Below are 20,170 nucleotides of genomic sequence, written 5' to 3' on the forward strand. Positions count from 1 at the left end.
AAATAAGACAAGGATGCCCACTCTTATTCAACAGAGTATTGGAAGTCCTATCCAGAGCAATTAGTCAAATAAATAAATGGCATCCAAATTGAAAAGGAAGTGTAAAACTGTCACTGTTCACAGATGACATATTATACAGAGAAAATCCTAAAGACTCCATTAAAAAAAAAAAACTATTAAAATAAACTCAGTAAAGTTTCTGGATACAAAATCAATACACAAAAATCTGCTGCACTTCTATATAATAATAACAAATTATCAGCAGAGAAATTAGGAGAACAATCCCATTTATGATTGCATCAAAAAGAATAAATACCAAGGAATAAATTTAGCCAAGGAGGTGAATGATTTGTATGTTGAAATATACCTGACATTAATAAAACAAACTGAAAAGACCCAGACAGACAGAAAGATATTCCATGCTCAAGGACTGGAAGAATTAATATAGTTAAAATGCTCACACTACCCAAAGCAATCTACAGATTCAATACAATCGCTATCAATTCCAAAGGCATTTTTCACAAAAACAGAACCAAAAATTCTGAAATTTGTACAGAACCATAAAAGATCCCATATAGCCAAAGCAATCTGGAGACAGAAGAACAAAGCTGGAGCATCACAGTCCCTGATTTCAAGCTATATTATAAAACTATAGTAACTAAAACAGTATGGTATTGGCATGAAGAGATACATAGAGCAATGGCACAGAATAGAGAGCCTAGAATTAAATAAACCCAGATAGGAGTTCCCGTTGTGGCCCAGTGGGACACGAATCCGACAAGGAACCATGAGGTTGTGGGTTCGATCCCTGGCCTTGCTCAGTGGGTTAACAATCCGGCATTGCCATGAGCTGTGGTGTAGGTCACAGAAGTGGCTTGGGTTCCACATTGCTATGGCTATGGTGTAGGCCGGCATCTACAGTTCCAATTAGACCCCTAGCCTGGGAACCTCCATGTGCAGTGGGAGCAGCCCTAGGAAAGGCAAAAAGACAGAAATAAATAAATAAATAAACAAACCTAGATATATGTCGTCAACCAATTTATGACAAAGGAAGTAAGAATAGAGATGGGGGAAAGATAGTCTTTTCAATAAAAGGTGCTGGGAGAATTGAACAGTCACACGCAAAAGAATGAAACTGAACCACTATCTTAAACTGTACACAAAAATTAACCCAAAAATGGATTAAAGACTTGAACGTAAGGCCTGAAACCATAAAACTCCTAGAAGAAAACATAGATAATAAGCTCCCTGACATAGATCTTGACAATTATTTTTTGAACCCGACACCAAAAGCAACAAAAGCAAAATTAAACAAATGAAACTACATAAACTATAAAAAGTTCTCACAGCAAAGGAAACTATCAAAAAAATGAAAAGGCAATCTACTGAATGGGAGGAAATATTTGCAAATCATATATATGATAAGAAGCTAACGTTCAAAATATATAAAGAACTCATACAAGTCAAGAGGAAAAAAATTTTGATTTTTAAAATGGGTAGAAGATCTAAATAGACATTTTTCTAATGAAGATATATAGACGGTCAACAGGTACATGACAAGAGGCTCCACATCATTAATCATAAGGGAAATGCAGATCAAAACCACAAGGAGATATCACCTCATACCTGTTAGAAGAACTATTATCAAAAAGATTACAAAAAGTAAGTGTTAGAGAGGATGTAGACAAATGAAAATCCTTGTGCACAGTGTTGGGAATAAAAATTGGAGGCAGCCACTATGGAAAACAGTATGGAGGTTCCTCAAAAACCTAAAAATAGGGAGTTCCTGGCGTGGCACAGTGGTTAACAAATCCGACTAGGAACCATGAGGTTGCAGGTTCGATCCCTGGCCTTGCTCAGTGGGTTAAGGATCTGGCGTTGCTGTGAGCTGCGGTGTAGGTTGCAGACATGGCTCAGATCCCACATTGCTGTGGCTCTGGAGTAGGCCTTCGGCTATAGCTCTGATTAGACCCCTAGCCTGGGAACCTCCATATGCCATGGGAGCGGCCCTAGAAAAGGAAAAAAAGACCAAAAAAAAAAAAAAAAAAATCCTAAAAATAGAACTACCATTTAGCTCTACTTCTGGGAATTTATCTTTAGAAAATGAAAACAATAACTTGAAAAAATTTAGGCACTCCCATGTTCACTGTAGCCAAGATATGGAAACAACCTAAGTGGCCATTGACTGATGAACAGATTAAAAAAAAAAAAAACTGCTACACACACACATGCACATATACACACATATATACGCACACGTACATAATGCAATGGAATATTATTCAGCCATAAAAAAGGAACTCTTGCAATTTGCAAAAACACTGATGGACTTTGAGGACATTATGCTAAGTGAAATAAGTCATAAGAAGACAGACAAAGTTTGCTAGAGGTGGAGGGTGAGGGACTGAAAGAAATGGATGAATTGTTTTTGTTCTGCTTTTGTTTTTTAAGTTAAATAAAATGAAAAAAAATTTAATGGGGATAATGTTAGTCTAGATTTTAAAAGGCATTACAATCAAATTTAATACATAATCTTTCATTAAACTCTAGTTTTGAAAAAACCACAAAACATGTTTTTGTTGGTGCTGAACTATTTGAAAGAAAGTTGTAGATTCATATCATTTTACTCATCAGTATTTCATGGTTATTTAAACAAATATACATTCTTAAAATATGTATATTATCCTACATAACCACTTAAGAAAATAAACAATCATTCTTCTAATACACAGTCCTGATTCAAAATTACCCATGTGTTTTTTAAAAATGTATAAAGAAAAATAGGTAAAATGTTATTAGGAGAATTTAGATGATGAATTATTCACCGTACTATTCCTTCAGAATTTCTGTATATTTTGAATCTTTTCATAATAAAGTTGGTAGAAAAAGAACAAGAGACCTGGGATGTTTTCCCCAGGCAATTCCTCTCTCCCTCGCCATCCATGAACCCCACCACCACCACGGAGAACTATTATTTTACAAGATGACAATGTTGTTGACTATCCAGACTCACAACTTCCCCAAAGGCACCCTAAGTCTCTTGCCACAGAAAATGTTTATGGTATCTTAGATACCCACTGTTCCAACATCCTGACACACACAAGCACTTCATGCTTATGAAAGACTGGGCTTTAGTAGTGTTTACATCTATTAAGTTTTGTTCCCTAAGGAATGGAAGAAGAGAAACTGATGACATTACACAAGGTCTTTCTGCATTGTGTATATCATCAGACATCATGCAAATCAACAAGATATGGGAAATACTAAGCTGTCAGCAACTTCTGGTTTCAACAATTGCCAAAGAAAACAATGACATTTGAAAACTATCTTCAAGATAAGTGGAACAGGCACTTACTTGGCTGCAGGACTTGAGCCGAAGGAAAGACCCTCCTACTGGTGACCACTGGCCTATGACACATCGGAGTTTCATTACTTTAGGTTAAGGCAACAACTCCAGATGTTTCTTTTTTAAAACTGAGAATATCCTTGAAAAGAATTACCAACTTAAATTCATGCCAAAGTTATTCTGTTTGTGCAAGGCCATAAAAGAATAAGTCAGGTACGTTTTTTGGGGTGGGGAACCAAAGAAGGGGGAGTGAGAGAGAGAGAAGGCAAGAGCGCCACATTCATGCAGCCCCAACAACATCCAAGGCCTTGCTAAGTACACTATCTTATTTAGCCTTCATCACCTCATGAGGCAATTTAATGGGCAACTTATCTTCATTTTATAAATGAGAAATAAACTAAACAGCCAGTCCAATTACAGAAAGCTGGTAAGATGCAGCCAGGGGTATTTTTCTCATAAATCTCATGTTATTTTTACATCCACACGTGTCTTTGTTTTGCCAGAAGAAAAGTCTATGTAGGATCTGGGAATAACATTAAAATTTAGAAGAACAAAAAAAGTGGGATAATCAAGAGGGAACCGTGCACCTTCCCAACCCCCAAAGTTTTCTTCTCCATAGAATCTTACTTACTAAGAAGTATTCCTTTCATAGAGGAGGCCTGTAAGTCAAAACCATGTCTGATTTGGACTGCACAGTGCCTTAGAAAATAGGTATGCTTCAGGCAACAATCCAGATTTTTCCATTTCTTTTGGAAAACTTGGAAATAAGGCAACAGAGGGTCCTTATTCCTATATGACAGCAATCAGATGGAGCTGTCAGCTTCCATCCCCTTTACACAGGGCATGTGCTCTGCAGCCATTACAGGCCGCTCTATTTTGACGGTTTCAATGATTCATCCACCACAAAATTTACCCACCACACTATTTACAGCTACTGTACTTATTCAATGCTTCTCTCCTCAAATGGGTTGTAAGCCCTCTAAGGACAGAGGCTGCATACACCTCACTTTTCACAGTATAATCGACGCCTACCCCCTTGCCTGACACTCAAATATTTGTTCAGTGAGTGACTTCACATTAACAAAGTGGTTCTGCTGGAAGTGGTTCTAATTGATAAACTACAATTACTACATTGATCTTCTGTGAATAAAAGCAATTAACCTCTGGTTCATCATTTTCCCTTACTGATGAATCATTTTAATGCACAATATAAATTCACAAAACCGATTATATTAATACATGATATAAATTCAGAAACGTGAATTTCACCTCTTTGCCATGTAAATCATTCATTCACTCATTCATTCAACAACAGATTCTAACTCCTCACAAGGTGCCAGGTACTGTTCGAGGTGCTAGAAACAAAACTAACTGTAAGGAGTTCAGAGAAACCCTCTGCCCTTTGTGAGCGTCCACCCCAGAGTGACTGAGATAAGAAACACAAGTGAAAAGGATGCTAAGCATTCTGAGGGGAAAATGGAAAACTGTGTTGGGTGGAGGGACACTGAAAGGCTTGATCTAGATGCACAGGGAAGGCCTGGGGAGGCTCTGAAAGTGAGGAATGAGCCACACCGACATCAGGGCAAGTGCACGGCAGGTCGGTAAAGAGGATGTGCCAAGGGCCTAAGGCAGGAGCCGGCTAAGATGAAGGACAGCAAACGGACCAGAAAGCCTGAAGCAAACAGAGGAGAGTAACAGAGAAAGCGGTCAGAGGGTTAAAAGGGAGACAGACCGAACAGGGTCTTATGTATGGATAAGAGCCAAGACCATGCCTTTTGCCCTAAGTAAGATGGGAATCCAGTGGAGGGTTCTGAGCAGAGTCACATAACTGGATTCGTATTTGAACGTGATCACGCTGGCTACAGTGTGGGAGAGAGTAAAAGCAAGCAACACGAGAGGGAGGGAAGCCAGTTAGTAAGTTACTGCAATAATTCTGTGGAAAGACGACAGTGGTTTTGACCAGGGCAGTGGAAATAGTGAGAAATGAAAAAACTCTAGATATATCTTGAAGGTAGAACCAATGGCATTTCTTAGCAACACTGGATATGAGATACAAGAGAAAAACCGGAGCTAAAAATGACTTCGAGGTTTCTGGGCTGAAGAACTAAAGGATGACGTCAGCACTGATGGACATGGAGAAGACGTGCTGGACGACAGCCTAGGGACGCACCTCTCACAGAGTCCGCCTATCCTACAAGCAGAGGCACGGACTGTCTTTTCAAGTTTGTCTGCACAGTGAACAGCCTTAAAAGACACAGCCAGTGGGAGTTCCTGTCGTGGCGCAGTGGTTAATGAATCCGACTAGGAACCATGAGGTTACGGGTTCGATCCCCGGCCTTGCTCAGTGGGTTAAGGATCCAGTGTTGCCGTGAGCTGTGGTGTAGGTTGCAGACGCGGCTCGGATCCCATGTTGCTGTGGCTCTGGCGTAGGCTGGCGGCTACAGCTCCAATTGGACACCTAGCCTGGGAACCTCCATCTGCTGCAGGAGCGGCCCAAGAAACGGCAAAAAGACAAAAAAAAAAAAAAAAAAAAAAAAAAAAGACAGAGCCAGTGTATTCCTCTAGAGCAAAGAAAAGTTTCATTTACCGCCCAGCATAATAAAGACAACATCAGCCCCCAGAATAAACTTAATGCCATTATAAAAGATTCTGGTTCCGTGGGCTCAGGGTTCCCCTCCTGTAATAGAATCCACTATAATGTGCAGGCAACACCTGGGCCTTTCACAGTGCCCTCTGGGAACTCAGGCTCTGTGAGGTGGTGCAAACACTGACACTCTGGCTATAGCTATTGCTGCAATAAAACCCTTCATCTCGTGTCTTCTGCCAGCAGTTATGAAACTATGGCAGGCTAACTTGTAAGCTTACATTAGGGTGAATCTCTAAATCTTAACAGTTCTTAACAGATACAAGGAAGTTTGGGGGCAGAATATCAAGTTTGGGACATGTTAAGTCAGAGATGCCTGTTGGACATTCAATTGGAGATGTGGAGTTGGCAATTAGAATTTCCAAGCATAAAGTCCAGAGAAGCAAGACAGATTTACAGCCACAAGAAGGCTGACAGTTGTGTTCCTGGAAAAAAAAAATCCACCCCCCCAAAAATGATTATTTAAAAGTAAATATACTTGTCATCAAGGATGTTCTAAAATCAATAATCTTTAATATGCTCTTGGGGAATGTGGAAATTAATAAAATATTTCCTCTGTAACCAGATTTCAAGATTATGCATCATTTATCAAGAGCCTTAAAAATATTCATGATCTTCTCATAATCACAATTATAGAATTCCACCATAAAGAAACTATTAGTGAAGACTCAGAAAACTGTATTTCCAGCAACATGCAAATATCCAATTTCAATACTACCTACAAAGCTAGAGCAGTCACAACAATGTAGTACTGGTATAAGGACAGACATACAAATCAATGAACAGAAGTGAGAGCCCAAAACAAACCCATCCGTACGGTCGATTGATATATTTTGAAGCTAGAGCCACCAGGATTTAGCTGCTACTCCAACAAGAGGGACACCACAATTAAATGAGAAAAAAAGTCTTTTCAACAAATTTAGATACTAGGACAAGTGGATATTCACATGTAAATGAATGAAGTTGGACCTCTCCCTCACAACACAAAAATGAAGGCAAAATAGATGAATGACCTAAATAAGAGCTCAATATAAAACTCTTAGAGGAAAACATAGGTAGTAAATCTTCATAACCTTGGATTAGATAATGGTTTTTTTAAGACAGGACACCAAAAGCACAAGCAACCAAAGAAAAAATAGACTGGGATTATCAAATTTTTGCTTTCGGCTTTCTGCTTCAAAAAACAGTTTAAAAAGTGAAAAGGCAAAGACAACTACCCTGTTAATAAAATATTCAATTTGAAACCCTTTTAAAAAAAAGTGAAAAGATAATCCAAACAACAGGAGAAAATATGTGCGAATCTTTTATCGGATAAAAATCTGGAATCCAGAATCAATGAAAAATTCTTACTATTAAACAATAAAAGACTAATAATTCAATTTTTTTCTTTTTTCCTTTTTTTTTTTTTTTTTTTTGCTTTCTAGGGCTGCACTCATGCCATATGGAGGTCCCCAGGCTAGGGGTCCAATCAGAGCTACAGCTGCTGACCTACACCATAGCCACAGCAATGCCGGATCCTTAATCCACTGAACGAGGCCAGGGATTGAACCCGCAACCTCATGGTTCCTAGTCAGACTTGTTTCTGCTGCACCATGATGGGAACTCCCTAATAATCCAATTTTTAAAGGGCAAAAAATTTTAATAGAAATTTCTCCAAAGAAGATATAGAAATGACCCATAAGCATATGAAAAGATGCCTGGCATTATTACAGTCATCAGGGAAATGAAATCAAAACGAGATACCTCTTCACAAACACTGGGATAGCCATGATCAAAAAGACAATCTGTTGATAAGAATGCGTAAGAACGGGAAACCCTCATACATTTCAAGAGAATATAATGGTGCAGTCACTGCAGAAAACTCTGCCAGTCCCTCAGAAAGCTAAAGTTAAACAGAGTTACCACATGACTTAGTAATTCTACCTTTTTTTTTTTTTTTTTTGGCAGCACCCCAGCACGTGAAAGTTCCTGGGCCAGGTGTGGAAGGAACCTGCACCTCAGCTATGATCAGCACCACAGCCAAGGCAATGCTGGGTCCTTAACCTGCTCTACCACGAGGGAACTACCAGTATTCTACACTTAAAAATATTTCCAGAAGAACTGAAAATATACATTCACACAAAAACTTGTACACAAATGTTCATAACAGCATTATTTATGATAGTCAGAAAGTGGAAACAACCCAAATATCCATCAACTGACAGATAAAAAAAATATGGTATTACCCAAATAATGTAATTTTACTCAGCTATACAAATTAATGACATATAGATACATGCTAAAACATGGAAGAAACCTGAAAATATGCTAAGTGAAAGAATTCAGACACAAAGGTCACATATGATCCCATTTACATGAAATGCCCAGAACAGGCAAAGCCATAAAGAAAAGAAACAGACTGCTGACTGCAAGGGTTTGAGGCAGGAAAGGAAATATGGGAAGTGAATGCTAATGAGAATAGGGCTTTTTGGAGGGTTGAGAAAAATGGTCTCGAATTAGACAGTGGTTCAAATACACTAAATACAGACAGTCCCCAACTTACTATGGTCCGACATAAGATTTTTAAACTTTATGATGGTGCAAAAGTGATAAGCATTCAGTAGAAACTATACTTCAAATTTTGATTTTTCCCAAGCAAGGGATATACAGGGGACATTCTTTTGGATGCTGAGCAATGGCAAGGAGTCACAGCTCCCAGTCAGCTCCATGATCACGAGAGTAAACAACCAAAGCACCTCCAACATTGGTTTTCACTTGCTGGACAGTAGTCAATAAATTAATGAGACATTCAACACTTTATTACAAAATGGGCTTTGTGTTAGATGATTCTGCTCAACTGTAGGCTAACGTAAGTGCTCTAAGTGTGTTAAAGGTGAGGTAGGCTAAGCTACGATGTTTGGTAGGTTAGGTACATTGAATATGTTTTCAACTTATGATATTTTCAACCTGCTATGGGTTTGTTAGGACATAGCCTTGTAAGTCAAGGAAAATCTATATACTAAAATATACTAAAAATTATTAAACTGTACACTTTAAATTGAATTCTACCATTGAATTACATCTCAATAAAGCTTTTACTTGAAAAATCAGAGTATATCCAAAGAATTACAACTAGGTCCTTCGAGATGAAGTGCAGGTTCCAAAATATGAAGTCATGGGAGATAAGGCATGGTAAAGAAACAATTTCAATCACGAAAGATCACTGCTAAGATCATTTAGGCTGGATGCTTGAACTTTGTCCTGAAGGAGATAAGAAAACCATAGAAGAACTTTAAGCAAAGGTTTCTATTTATCAGAGTTGCATTAGAAAGTAATTCTTTGTTTGGTAACTTCATTCCCATACAAAAGCATCCAAGAAAAAAATGGAAAAAAATAAAGATATCATTTATGATAGCAACAATATAATAAAAGCACCCAGTAATAAATCAAAAAGGAGATGTATAAGAACATGATGAGGTAAATTATAAAATGTTAATAAAAGACCAAAAAAAAAACTTAAATAAATGGAGTTTTCTATATCCGCATATTTAAGTAAAGAAGACTTCATGTTACGAAGTTTTCAACTTCTCAAAGATTATTTGATAAACTCAATGTCATTCAAATAAAAATCCTAATAGTTTTTCATGGAATTGGATATGCTGACTCTAAGACTCACGGGGATATACGAAAAATCAAGAATGGCTAACAATTTTTCAAAGGACTGAGATAAAGGAAGGGAGTTAGTCTCTACCAATTATCAAGTCTATAAACTCTGATAAGATTATATGATAATGATATAGAGAGAGACAAAGAGCCACAGAATAAGAGAAAACTCAGAAACAGGTCTACTTATATATGACAACTATTTTAAAAATTAACAAATGACATCAGAGACACTGCACATATATTACTGGCTAAGGATAAATTAATCAGTTAGATCCTTACCCCATAACACATCAAACATAAATTGATGACTGAAAGATATAAATGTAAAAAATTTAAACATGAAAAGTTTTAAAAGAAAATGTAGGAAAAGGTATACACGACGTTGAGGCAAGGAAAAATTCTTACATTAGATATTTTTTAAAAACCCAAAAAGATGAAAATAAATTTGACCAAATTAAAATTTAAATTACAACTTCTGTTTCAAGCAGCATGGTAGAGAGACTACGGATTCACAGCAGACTACCTTTCCTAGTACAGCAGTCCTTAAAATGCTGACTATAATAATCATGGAGGCGGATCAGGAGACTTGCTTGAATCAAAAAGAAACAAGAAGACAGAAATAGAGATCAGTGGACCAGGACAGAAAGCCCAGAATTAAACCCACGCACCTACAGCCAACTAATCTATGACAAAGGAGGCAAGACTATACAATGGAGAAAGGACAGCCTGTTCAGTAAGTGGTGCTGGGAATACTGGACAGCCACGTGGAAGAGAATGAAATCAGAACACTCCCTACCTAACACCATGTACAAAAATGAACTCAAAATGGATTAAAGACCTAGATATAAGACCAGACACTATAAAACTCTTAGAGGAAAATATAGGCCAAACACTCTCTGACATAAATGACAGTAACATCTTCTCAGATCCACCTCTTAGTGTAATGACAATAAAAACGAAAATAAACAAATGGGACCTAATTAAGCATAAAAGTTTCTGCACAGCAAAGGAAACCATAAGCAAAACGAAAAGACAACCCACAGAATGGGAGAAAATCTTTGCAAATGAATTGACTGACAAGGGATTAATCTCCAAAATTTATAAACACCTTCTGCAGCTCCATACCAAAAAAACAAACAACCCCATCAACAAATGGGCAGAAGATCTAAACAGACAATTCTCCAAAGAAGAATACAGATGGCCAAAAAGCACATGAAAAGATGTTCAACATCATTCATTATTAGAGAAATGCAAATCAAAACCACTATGAGGTACCACCTTACACCAGCCAGAATGGCCATCATCCAAAAGTCTACAAACAAAGTGCTGGAGAGGGTGTGGAGAAACAGGAACCCTAGGTACACTGTGGGTGGGATTGCAAATGGGTGCAACCACTGTGGAAAACAGTATGGAGATGCCTCAGTAAACTAAAAATGGAACTACCATTTGATCCAGCAATCCCACTCCTGGGCATCCATCCAGAGAAAACCATGACTCGCAAAGACACATGTATTCCGATGTTCACTGCAGCACTCTTTTCAACAGCCAATACATGGAAACAACCTAAATGTCCATCAACAGAGGAGTGGATTAAGAAGATGTGGTACATATACACAATGGAATATTACTCAGCCATTAAAAGGAAGGAAATACCGGCATTTTTAGCAACATGGATGGACCTGGAAATTATCACACTAAGTGAAGTCAGTCAAGCAATGAGACACCAACATCAAATGCTTTCACTGACATGTGGAATCTAAAAAAAGGACAGCATGAACTTCTTTACAGAATAGATACTGACTCACAGACTTTGAAGGCCATAATGGGACCACTTATATAAAGCCTAGATCCACAAAGCACTTCACCCTTGAGGTAAAACAGAAACCAATCCACCCTGCGGAGGATGCTAAAGAGATACATGCCTTGAGCCTTAGCCTAGGCTCTGAATGACGTGGGAGCGTCTCTTCAGACTTTCTAAACATTGTCCTAGTTCTCAAAGATTTAGACTTCGACTACCTGTACAACCAAAAAACTTCTAAGCCAACAATTTGAAGTAGCTCAGGCGGCTTTACCCAGGAGTCTGGAAGAGATGAACTCAAATTTTCTCTAGAAGAAGGCACTCAAACAGGTTAAGATCTATGGAATGTGAACCCACAACATACAAATTTTTTTTATTTTGCTTTTTAAGGGCCAAACTGCGGCATATACAGTTCCCAGCCTAGGGGTCAAATCAGAGCTGCAGCCACCAGTCAATGCCACAGCCACAGCAATGCCAGATCCTTAACCCACTAAGTGAGGCCAGGGATCAAACCCATATCCTCATGGATACTAGTCAGGTTCGTTACCCCTGAGCCACAACAGGAATTCTCCAAAAAAATATCTGTAAAAGAAGAAAGGGGAGTTCCCATCGTGGCTTAGCAGAAAGCGAATCTGACCAGTATCCATGAGGACGAGGGTTCAATCCCTGGCCTTGCTTAGTGGGTTAAAGATCCGGCGTTGCCATGAGCTGTGGTGTAGGCTGCAGAAGCGGCTCAGATCCCACGTTGCTGTGGCTGTAGCGTAGGCTGGAGGCTGGAGGCTACAGCACCAATTAGACCCCCCCAGCCTGGGAACTTCCATATGCTGCGGGTGCGGCCCTAAAAAGCAAAAAAAAAAAAAAAAAAAGGAAGGAAATCACTGAGCATTCAAGAAAACAAGCACCATGAACAAAAGTCAGATGGAACAATCAAACTATACAATGAGACTTGCAAAGATTTAAAAATCCTGGAATTACCAAACAGAAAAATATAAAATAACTATGTTCCACATAGTTAAAGAAACAAAATAGGAAATAAATATAAAAAGGGTTTAAAGAGGTTATCAAAACTGGAGTCCTCTTGGGGCTCAGTGGGTTAAAGATCCCGTGTTGTCACTGCAGCAGACTGGAGTGCTGCTGCAACAAGGGTTCAGTTCCTGGCCTGAGAACTTCCATGCCATGGGTGCACCCAAAACAACCAACCAACCCAAAAAAGAGGTTATCAAACTGACAGAGTGGAGTTCCCACTGTGGCACAACAGGATCAGTGGCAACTTGGGAGCACTGGGACATAGGTTTGATCCCTGGCCCAACACGGTGGGTTAAGGATCCAGAGCTGCCACAGCCGTGGTTTAGATGGCATCTGTGGCGCAGATCTGATCCCTCCCCCAGGAACTCCATGTGCCGTGGGGCAGCCAAAAAAGAGGGGGGAAAACGACAAGGCCAAAACAAAACAAAACAAAAAAAAAAAAACGGCCAGGCAATTTTACAGTACAGACCGAATTTCTTATATGAAAAATACGATAACTGAGAAGGGTAAATGCAAATGAAGCACACCTTAAGAAAGAGAACTAAAAGATGTATCTGCATACAGCAGAGTGCTGATACATATCAATATGCAGCACCGAGTTAAGATGGAAAACGGGAAAGAGGCTGTGCGACGTGGAGGACATGGTGCCGAGATTCAATATACATCTGTCACCTGAGAGAGCTGGGAAGAGGCATTATTAGGCTATGGTTGAGAATTCTCCAGAACTGATGGAAGACACCAAGCAGCAGATCCAGAAAAATAAAATAATTCTATAATAAAATAACAGAAAACCATACTTAGACCATCACAAAGAGGACAGCACTGGAGTTCCCACTGTGGCCCAGCAGGTTAAGAACCAGACCAGTATCTATGATGATGAGGGTCTGATCCCTGGCCTCCCTCAGTGGGTTAAGGATCTGGCCCTGCCGTGGGCTGCAGTGTAGGTCACAGAGGCACCTCAGATCTGGCGTTGGTGTAGGCGGGCAGCTGCAACTCCAATTAGACCCCTAGCCTGGGAACTCCCTTATGCTACAGGTACCGCCCTAAAAAGGACAAAGAAAAAAAAAAGTACAGCACCAAAAAGAAACCCTCAAAGCCACCAGTGAGCACATGCAGATTAGGCACAAAGGCAAGCAGAGTGACTACCGACCTCTCAACAGTAAAAGGAAACAGAAGGCAGTGAAATGACACCACCAAAATGCTGACGGAAAATAACTATCAGCCTAGAATTCCGTATCAAGCAAAACTCTTTAGAATGAAGATGAAACAAAAACTTTTCAGCTTTATTATAAATGACCTTTACTGAAGGAACTTTAAAGGAAGATTGCGTCAGAGCAAAGGCAGTTGAGCCTAGATGGGAGGTCCGACATACAAGAAAGAATGACAAACCAAGTGGACAGCTATTAAACTCTGACTTATAAAACAACAGGCATAATGCCTAATCTGCCAACTACAGAAACGTGAAAATAAATGCAAAATCCTGGACAATATTATCATAAATCGGAGGAGAAAATGGGGATGCACGTAGGACTTAAGGCATTCTACAATTCTCAGAATATTTGTGCAACATATAGATAATTCAGTCCAAAACAAAAGCAAAGAAAGAATTTTTTTAAAAGAAGGATAATAATTAGCAAACATTGTTTAAAGAGATTCAAAGGACTCACCAGCAAAAGCAGGAGATAAATTAGAAAGGTATTTCGATATGAAGAAAAAGGTCTCAAAAGGACACAAGAAGAAGGTTAAGAGGTTAGTGAGACATTAATACACACCCCCCTCACCCCTGCAAGAGCCACTTCCATGTCCAGGCAAAAGATAGTAAGGGTACACAAACCAAGGAGGTGACACATTCATCTCGAGTTTCTCGCGTGGGTGACTTTTGTATGGACGTCCCTCCCAACGAAGACAGAGAAGGTGTTGATGTAGTGAGAAGTTTGGGGTTTTTTAATATTTTAACAGGGATGCCCTGTCTTCGGCAGTGGCAAGGAGGTGTGTACTCCATGGATAGAGATTTGGGGAATCTGTGTTTGTGAACTGAGCCATCACACAAACAGATCATGGGTATAACGGGCAGGTGAAACACCAACAGCAGGCAAAGAAAAACAAGCTCATCGAGCACTACGGAATCTTCTAACTCCATCTTAAAATATTTTGGACAATTGCTGTTAGGAAAATACTAAAAGAAAATTCTTTTTTAAAAAACTTTTGCTAGACACTGAAATGTTGACAAAGTTTTTAAAATAAATTCATTCTCCAAAAACTTATTTACGCTTTTAGTAGGTATCAGATATTTCTTGTACACAAGCAGGGCAATTCTAAAGTCTATTAACAAATGAATTGTTTGCCATTCTTTATTTTTAGATATTAACTTTATAATACAAATTATATTTTTATCAAATAAAAATAGCTCTATTTCAAAGCTTTGAAGACAGCTGTAGTTCCAGCCACTCCAATTTAAAATATTAACATGAAAGAGAAGGCAACACCCACTTTTTGCACATCTAGAAATTAAGCCAGCTTGACACTCAACGACCTGCACATGTAACTACATCCAGTCTTTGCTTTACTAAAGTAGAACCAAAATCACAACAACCCATAGTTAGCAAACAAAAACCACTAAAATTTGAATTACTGAACGTGCATGAGGAAGTGAGGAAGCATGGTAAGGCCACATGGTTCAATCCAAGTAAGAAACATTTTTTCTAAGTCACAGAAGATCTAGCAGGTACTGCACAGGCTGTTAGCTCCTCCCGGCAGTATCCTTTATCACTGCACCAGCCCCAACATGCTGATGCTTCTGCACGCACTTTGTATAACCATCTCAAGTGCCAAGTAAACACAGCGCCCTCTGTAATTACTTCAGAGGGGGAGGAGGGGCCTACTGAGAAAAACCACAACACAGAGCCAAAGTATCAGCAGAGAGCCAGTATCTACTACTCCAAGGCCTGAGAGCAAAACCTTGGCTCAGAAAACAGATACATATTTAAAAACGTTCTGTGTAAGCCTAAGAAAAGCACACTCCGCCAGTTTCACGTTGGCTGATCTTGATGTTACTAAACCCAATGGAGACTCAAACTGAAAGAACAGGTTGTGTAATTCCTCCTTTTCAAAGACGGCTCCAATCTGCTTCCTGGTTCGTCAGGCCTGTCAGGGAGAGCAGGGGATATTTTTCTCACCAGCCTCTACCACTCCCTAGGCTTACTATTCCATTGATTTAATCTGTATTTATCCTCTACCAACAGAAAACCACCCAGGATTGTTATCCAACTCTGTGCTTTCCAGCCGCTTGGCTAACCCCCGGGATCAGTGATGTTCATGGCAGAGTCTCCGTCAGCCTCGGGTGACCAGCAGGGCCCTCCAACCACAAGGAGGCCACTCTGAGGGCTGAGGGGGAGCCATCCTGGCACACCTGGAACCCACCTGCGCACACCGGCCTGACCACAGCACATCAGTAGGGAAGAGGTGGTCACACTCTTCTGACACTCAGAGATCAGACCAGACACAGCCTCACAAACACTGTACGAACTCTTAACAGAAGAGAGAGAAAAACTGTACTTAAACGCGTTAAATACATACACACGCAACACACAAACACAAGCATCAGCAGCAGAACCTCACCCCAAAAATCAAGTATCTGTATATAGGTTTGAAATATAAATTCTCTACACACTTTTATATCCCATTATTTTCATGGACATTATAAGACCCACAGCCACTATTATCTAAACTACTAAAAGACAAAAACTTGAGTACCACTTTTACATGACAAAAACCACAGAAAATCAAGGAATATACTATAGGGGAAATTTACATAATGGCCATGCACTCTCTGAAATCGACAGGGTTTATATGTATATAAATTTTCCTGAGAAAAGCATCTATATATCTTGCATTAAATTCTCAAGGAAACATGCAATTCAAAAAAAAAAAGTTATTTTTACTACTTCTATTGGAAGACGTAACTTTTTCCAAATTCTGGTCCTATATATCCCCCTTTTTTAAACAGTCTATGAACTAGCTCCTGAGGGTACCTGACCTACATTGGCTTCACATTTCTGTTCTAGAAAAATAGGAATCGTGCTGTTGCCATGTCTACTTAAGAATTGGTGAACACATCAAATTTGACAATGCAGGAGAAAGTTCTCTAGACAATTAGAAGTCTCTATCAAAATACGTCAATCTGTAATCATTTGATAATGTTGCCACTGATGCTGTTATCTGTGTGAGAACGGTCTATAAAGACATGTAAAATTTCAGACAGAACAAGCACCATAAAGAAAGTCAAAACAAGTTTTGTCTTAAAAGCATTGAAGGAGTTCCTGTCGTGGCTCCGTGGAAACAAATCTGACTAGTATCCATGAGGATGCAGGTTCGCCTCACTCAGTGGTTAAGGATCCGTCGCTGCCATGAGCTGCGGTGTGAGTAGCAGACAAGGCTCGGATCTGGCGTTGCTGTGGCTGTGGTGGGCCAGCGGCCACAGCTCCGATTCAACCCCTACCCTGGGAACCTCCAAATGCAGAGGGTGCAGCCCTACCAAAAAAAAAAAAAAAATTACATCTTGGGAAGTACGCGATCATAAGCTTTTCTAAGAACAAACTCTTTCCAGAGTGAAATAATTCCTAGAAATGCCATAGAAAGAAAGCTAAGGAAAGAAATAAGACTGGTTATTTCCTACCTTGGTGGGTGTCTCTATACACTAACAATATTTCTAAAATTACTCCCATAACCTATAAATTACTTAATGCACTGTTCCCTTTGACCTTAATAAAGATGAGAGGGGCTTCAAAACAGGTCAGCCAAGTTTCTCACAGGGACCCAACAGGGACCGTGTTCCCTTCCTTTGTTTCTTTCAACCAAAATCTTACAAGATGTCTAGTAATTCTGACATTTATGACTTCAACAAATGGAGAGATATGCTATGTTCCTGGAAAAGAATACTCAATATTGTCAATATGCTCAGTTCCATATTAACATACAGTTTTCGTGTAATGCCTATGAAAATCCCAACGCTGCAGAATTATAGGGAGTGCTTGGTTTTCTGGACAGTTAGCTCAACCTAGGATGAACTCTCTGGGACTTAAGTCCAGGAATCTGTTCCATGAGCACCCGGTAAAGTTTAAGAACATCTGCACTATTACTCTAATGACTCTGGGGGGTATTTTCCTCTCCCTCCTAGGAGACTGGCTCAGGGAGAGAGTGACCTGTAGAAACAGCAGCAGCAGCATCACCTGAAAGCTTGCTCATAACGCAGAAGTCAGGCCCCATCTCAGATGCACTGAGTCAGAAGCTGTATTTTATTACATCTGGAGGTGATTCATATACCTATTAGAGTTTGAGAAGCGGTATGTTAGAGAATAAGACCCCTTCAAACTACATTTAAAAATTACTACATTTAAAACAAACGAGCTCTTGGAGTAGAATTCATTCTGCTCTTGAACCTCCCTGCTTGATCCCAGACCTGAGAATGCTCATCACAACCCCCATTCCTAAGACTGTGATGAGGTCAGTTCAGACTTTCCTTTATTTTCTAGTCATGACACCTTTTCCCCTCCCTTACCCTTCTTTTCTGTCCTACAGCAGAAAAGTCAGATTTTAGAATTAATGTTTGGGGTTTTGTTTTGCAGAACTGAAAAAGACTACATATAAACTTAGTTTCCTACCACTACAACTTTTTTTCTTCCTGTTTTACATCTGAAAATTCCATTCACAAATCCAAAGCCTGGGTTTTAAGTCTCAATCCTCTCTCACTCATTTCACAACTGCTTTCTCACCAGAGTATGAGGCTTCAAAAGCATCAAATTCTAGTCAACTCTTATTACTGTTAAATTTGTCTTTCCTTCCCAAATTCAGCATTATGCTAACCTCTCACTGGGACTCTGTGGCCTCACGACTCTTAAGTACAACTTTTTCCAGTTCCCTCTACAAGTCTTACACTCTGCAAGTCTTACTCTGCAATTCTGCAGCCCATCATGTGCTGTCTTAGCTGCCTCAAGGCTCTCTTCACCCAATGACCACACTCACGCATCATTCCCTAGTTGCAATTAACTGACTGCGAGATGAGGGCTCGCTCTATATCCTTTTTTCCACAGATTTTACTATGTGGCTGTGCTAGCCTCTGGAAAGCATGATTTTACACGTCTATGGAAGGGAGAAAGACAAAAAAGTTATTGTGACATACTGTGATGAACCTTATGGGCAATAAAACACGAAGGGTTGTAATGAAATAAATATGTTTGGAATAGCCTCAATCCAGCGTTCTCTTTTCATTTAAGCAGGCCCTGAAATTTCATTGTTTTTCGAAGCCTTACTTTTTTTTTTCCAGCCACACCCTCAGTATGTGGAAGTTCCCAGGCCAGGGATCGAACGCGCGCCACAGCTGCGGCTACACCAGACCCTTAACCTGCTGTGCCACAAGAGAACTTTCAGGAAGCCTTTCTTGATGAGAACATAAGCCAAGAATCTATTACATAACAGCATTACAGACTTAACTCACACTAAACGTGCAACCACTTAATTCACACATCCTCCAATTCAGTGGCTTGTTTACATAATCCCATTTAGGATTGGGATAAATGGTAAGCAAGCATCACGTAACCTCATCTTTGGAATGTACTGCCACTTTAACACGTGCTTCATATTTTATTTTATTTTCAACCCCTATGAATGATCAAATTAAGAAATCCACTCATTTGATCACACTCCCAGCATGACATGAATGAAATCCCTGACCTAGTGGAGTACTGCGTTCTGACAGCTTCTAAAACTACTCTTTGGCTTTCAGAGTATTTTCCCACAGAAACAACCCTACATGTGTAACTACGTTCTCAGGCCAACCCGCAGGCTAGTACTAGTAGTACTGTAATACCTAACGTCTTGCTGAAAAAACATTTCTGTGGGAATGTTCGCTCAGGGTTCCAACTGGAGAGGCCAACAATACATCTCGCCACAACCCAAGCACCACAGGTTTCACCCAGCCTGCACAAGTGTGGGAAGGGGACTCCCCAGATCCAGGCCGCCGGCAGAGCCCAAATAACTACAAGAACAATTTCAGCAAGTCGCCTATACATTGTACAACAGTTCCTAATCTTTCCTTGGCCATGTGCCCATTTGAGAATGTGATGAGAGCCATAACCCCTCTCCTAAGAAAAAGGCACATGGATGTCTACAAACCCCAGATGAACCACCTCAATTGCCAAGTGCAGGATCCATGTGTTGAACTGTATGCTACAGACCTGTACTGTTCTATGTGTCCAATACAGTGAAAGCCACACAGGTAATTTTAAATTTTCTACCAGGTCCATTCATTGAAAAGGTAAAAAAAAAAAAAAAACAAAACAAAAAAAACAGTGAATTTCTTTATTGCCTTTTTAGGGGCACACCTGGAGCATATGGAAGTTCCCAGGCTAGACGTCAAATCGGAGCTGCAGGCCTACACCAGATCCCAACCACATACACAAGACCTATGCCACAGTTTGTGGCAACGCCAGATCCCTAACCCACTGAAGGCCAAGGATGAAACCCACGTCCTCATGGATACTAGTTGGGTTCTTAACACGCAGAGCCACAATGGGGACTCCAAAACCAGTGAATAATACATTTTATTTAACCAAAAATACCCAAAGTATGACTATTTTAGCATGCAATCAATATTATAAAAATACGAATGAGATTTTGTACATTCTTTCTTTTCGTATTGAGGATTTGAAATACC

The 20,170-nt window shown here is 39.7% G+C and overlaps 1 protein-coding gene and 1 long non-coding RNA gene across 3 annotated transcripts in view; one reads left to right on the plus strand and one right to left on the minus strand.

The window, feature by feature from the left end:
• Window positions 1–20,170, minus strand: part of BMP2K (BMP2 inducible kinase) — a 118,894-nt gene that overhangs the window by 82,370 nt on the left and 16,354 nt on the right. The gene's annotated exons all lie outside the window — the stretch shown is intronic.
• Window positions 7,374–12,308, plus strand: LOC146401114 (uncharacterized). Its single transcript, XR_014813541.1, has 2 exons — window positions 7,374–11,927; window positions 12,124–12,308. It is a non-coding gene; the product is annotated as an uncharacterized LOC146401114 (long non-coding RNA).

This window comes from Sus scrofa, chromosome 8 (assembly GCF_054392235.1).
Source record: "Sus scrofa isolate SSC_HxYL_T2T_F1_AM1 chromosome 8, Sscrofa_HxYL_maternal_Yorkshire_Landrace_v2.0, whole genome shotgun sequence".
Lineage (NCBI taxonomy): Eukaryota > Metazoa > Chordata > Mammalia > Artiodactyla > Suidae > Sus > Sus scrofa.